Below are 4,588 nucleotides of genomic sequence, written 5' to 3'. Positions count from 1 at the left end.
GAGTCTCTGATGATTCCCTCTGCTCTTTTCCGACAGCGCTGGACATATATAGAGTCCATGGAAGGAAGTTGTGTCCCTATCCTCTCTGCAGTCTTTATAACTCTTTGCAGAGGCTTCCTCTCTGTCTGTGTGGTGGTGCCATACCAGACAGTGATGCCTGCGGTGAGGATGCTCTCTACCAGGCCTGGGTGAGAGGGCGACGGTTCAGACCAGCTTTCCTGAGCAGCATGAAATAAAGCCTTTGCTGTAATAATAATACCAGAATGTCTATGAAATCTATTATTCCCTGCACAGAGAAGAGGCACAACGTTATACAGAGAGTACTATGAGTCTGCCCAAGGATGCACTGAAGAGTGACAATTCACATATACACAGAGAGGAAAGGTGGGGGTTGCAAAGGGACATATGGTTTCAGACTGTAGCAAACAAAGGGACTGGGTCAGTGTGGGAATCAAAACAGTCAGGTCTATGTCCTGCCATTAACGTATAACCTGTCCACACAAGTGATTGATTACTTGACACCAGGTACGGGGGATGGTATGCCATTTTCTTCGTAAACCCCCCCCCCCCCCCCCCCAGTCCTCCTCTGCAGGAAAAAAATAGTATGCACATATAGATTTGTAAACCAGTTCACTTAAATATAAATATAAAATATAACTAAGAATATAACATTCCCATTACACAGTTTATGAGAACTCATATTGCTCATAACCTGTGAGGATATTTCTTACCTTTTTGCACAATATGGTCTGTTTTTTATTTTATTTGAAAAGGTCTGGTTTTGAAGATTCAATTCAGTTATTTTGTATAGCCCAATATCACAAATCACAAATTTGCCTCAGAGGGCTTTACAATCTGTACACATACGACATCCCTGTCCCAGGACCTCACATCGGATCAGGAAAAACTCAAAAATAACCCTTCACAGGGAAAAAAGGGAAGAAACCTTCAGGAGAGCAATAGAGGAGGATCCCTCTCCCCGGATGGACAGATGCAATAGATGCCATGTGTACAGAATGAACAGCATTACAAAGTTACATAAACACATTACATGAATATGACAATGTATGAATGGAACTCCAATCCATGAAACAGAAGGAGGTAGAGAGGAGGGGGGGTGGGGAGATCAGCAGGGGCGATCAGCAGAGCCAACGCGGGAGGCCGGCTCACCAGGCATCAGACATCGCCAGGTCCAATGGACCCTATGAAATGTGAAGTCACAACGACTCCGGGGAGGAAGGTGCAATGGAGAGATGTAAATTCATCCATAAGTAGAGAGAGAAGAGGAGATAGGTGCTCAGTGTATCCTAAAACATCCTCAGCAGCCTCTAAGCCTATAGCAGCACATCTAGGAGCTCGACCAGGGCAAACCTGATTCAGCCCTAACTATAAGCACTATTAAAGAGGAAAGTCTTAAGTCTATTCTTAAATGAGGTGACTGTGTCTGCCTCCCGGACTGAAAGTGGAAGCTGGTTCCATAAAAGAGGAGCTTGATAACTGAAGGCTCAGGCTCCCATCCTACTTTTTAGGACTCTAAAGCCCCGCATATATATATATATATATATATATATATATATATATATATAATGTGCCTCAATAACCTCAATAACACATCTTACTGCTTGTAATATTCGCTTATATTGCAACATCTTACAGCAGTAGCAGCCAGTACTTGTGATATTTTTTTCAGATGGGCATTTTGGCACAATAGCACATTTATTTTCTCTCATGTACCAAACTATATACTTCACTTGTTATATTACTAATGGTGTTCAATACATCCAAATACAGCAGTAATATACACAATGCCAAACCAAACTAGGTTGCTAAACTCATCTGTGTCCTTAAAACGTTGACGTACTACCTGTAATGCCTTTCTGCGCATTACAGATAGTACGTCAACCTTTTGCCATGCGGATATACAGCTGGATTTTTTTGTTTATGCATGGCTGTGTTTGTTGATACATTGCTGATGGGAATGGATGGATATCTTGTGAATCTGTGGATTTAGAGGATACTAGAGAGCGATGGTGTTGGCCTGCAGCATAATGCTAACGAGCACAAGAGCCACAAACTAGAGAGTGCTTGACATTTTTGCTAGTTATTGTTATTTGGTAATTCATAAAGTTGGTGTTTGAGTTGTGTTTAGAACATGGTAAGCAACTTTTTCTATTCTTGTAGCCAAGGTTCTACTGCTTAATTTTGTGTGCAACATCATCATATTTGCTCATGATTAGTGCATTGTTTATCATGGTTTTATGCCAAGCTTATTCCCAAGCCTTGAAATAATAATAATAATTAAAGCTGCGAGCAGCGATGAACGGGTCCTCGCTCATTCGCGCCAGTCAGGGGCGCTGGTGGGATGCCAGCCCGCTCGGCCGAGAACGCAGGGCTGCCGGTCGGACGTTTTACCGTTTGTCGCATAACGCTGATTTTCTTACGCCAGTAGGTGGTGCTTCGACTGAGTGAAAATAAGCTTGTTGATATCCTCAGGCCGTGACTTGTAACAAGCATGACAAGTTTGGGGCAGATTCGAGCAAGTCCAGTTGAACCAGTAGGTGGCGCAATGAGAGTGTTAACATATACATGCATCATGTGTCTCTACGTGAAGTGTAGACCATGTTGTGTAAATTACATGTGAATCTGATGCATTTTAGGCTTATTTATTTTGGCCAGTCGTTGGCGCTTTGAGAATGTGAACATATACATGCATCATGTGTCTCTACGTGAAGTCTAGACCACGTCATTTAAATTAAAGGTAAAAAAAAAGTGAAGCAAAATTTAACCCTGGCCTGGATTTGAAGACAGGTCCCCCGCTCTCAAGGCAATTGCATATACCACTACACCACCGATCTGCTGAAATAACTTGAGCCGCGTGTATATAGATACAGATATTTATATATATTGTGTCTATAAATATATAGTTTATATTTAGAACAAATATGTATTTAAAATATATATAAATATATATGTGTATATATATATGTGTGTATATATATATATGTATATTTTATATATATTCTGGTCTAAAACATGTCATTTTATTTTTTTTGTAGGTGTTCCTATGACAATTTGGAATGTTTCCTCTTGGAAATGTGTTCAGGCCTTGACTGGCATCATGCATGATTATTTTTGGAAGGATTGGTTTAGTTAAACCAACAGTCTATAACATAACAAAACACAGAAAGTGGGCTTGGATGGATGGATAGTCCCAATAGTGTTGAGCATTGAAAAACAAGACACACCCCTAAGATGTTCATTGGGCCATAGATCCTTACCACAATGAGATATAAAAAAACGGTTGACATATTATAGGTCATCTGGCTTCAATTATCTGATTGATTTAATTTTTTGTATGATTCGGAGCCAGTGTGTAGGACAAATGGCCAATTAAAATTCAAAATGGCGGAAAATCTAAGTAGGTGGACCTTAGGGGTCTGAGAGGCTGTTTTGTAGAGCAGGTGGATATGGACATGTGTGAAAAATTTTAAGTCAATCGGACATTCTGGGTGAGGGGCGTCGCCGGTCAAACTTTGAGGGGGCGCTAGAGAGCAACTTCTCAATAATCTTTTTTTACTCCTTTATCATACGTCAATTTTCACCAAGCCTGACAAGCTTGCCAAATTTGAGCACTTTTTGTCGCTCGTAGATACCCCCTAAATGCGCCCAATGTACAAAAATTGTTCGGACCCTAATTAAAGCTGCAAGCAGCGATGTGCGGGTCCTCGTTCCTCCTCGCATGTCGTTGGGGGTACTGGCTGGACGCCGGCTCAAGCGTCGAAGTAAGCGTCTATGAGTTAGCCGTTTTTTCCTGCATGGAGCAATGCTGGAAATTATACTTTGCAAACAATCCACCACTTGCTGTATCCACTGTATGGCACAAGACAACATGCATCAACATAATACATTTGAAGTGGATCCCATAAATTCCTTTGTGAAGGTAGCTCCAATGGGGACACAGGGGAGAACTGAGAAAGGGGCTGAGGGATGGAGAGATGAAAAGGGTGAGGGAGGTGTTCTGGTTTCTGTTAATGATGTCAAATGTATAGTTGAAAGGAAAAAATGCATTGCATTCATCCACTGTGAAGGATTTTTAGGCATTGTCCCTGGGTTTGAGAAGCTTGTTTATTGTGGAGAAGAGAGCTTTGGGTTAGAGGAGTCAGAGTGTATGAGGTGTGAGTAGTAGGTGGACTGGGCTGAGATGAGAGCGTCTTTGTAATGTTGAAGGTAGTCAGAGTGGGCTTAGAGATGGACTATTAAACCTGTTTACTTGCAGTTTTTCAAGTTGGGGCTTTCGGGATTTCATATGCAGTTCAGGAGGATACCAGGAGCTGAGTGTGTGAATAAGATAGTGGGGAAGGGGAGGCAGACATGGTACTGGCAAGAGAGTCTGAAAGAGTTTTAGGGGAGATAGATTTCTGAAGGATAGCCAGCCAGCCCCACCTCCAAAATATGCTGCACGTATGCTTCCAGTGATCTTTAAAAGTGTGTGGAGATTTGTCTGTACCGTTTAAATTTTCTCACTTACTTTAGCTGAAACCAAGCCCATTTCCGTACATAAATGTGACAGCTACAGTAGCTTGGATAA

The sequence above is a fragment of the Cyclopterus lumpus genome, chromosome 14 (genome assembly GCF_009769545.1).
Source record: "Cyclopterus lumpus isolate fCycLum1 chromosome 14, fCycLum1.pri, whole genome shotgun sequence".
Taxonomy (NCBI): domain Eukaryota; kingdom Metazoa; phylum Chordata; class Actinopteri; order Perciformes; family Cyclopteridae; genus Cyclopterus; species Cyclopterus lumpus.
Note: the sequence above shows the minus strand (reverse complement) of the source record.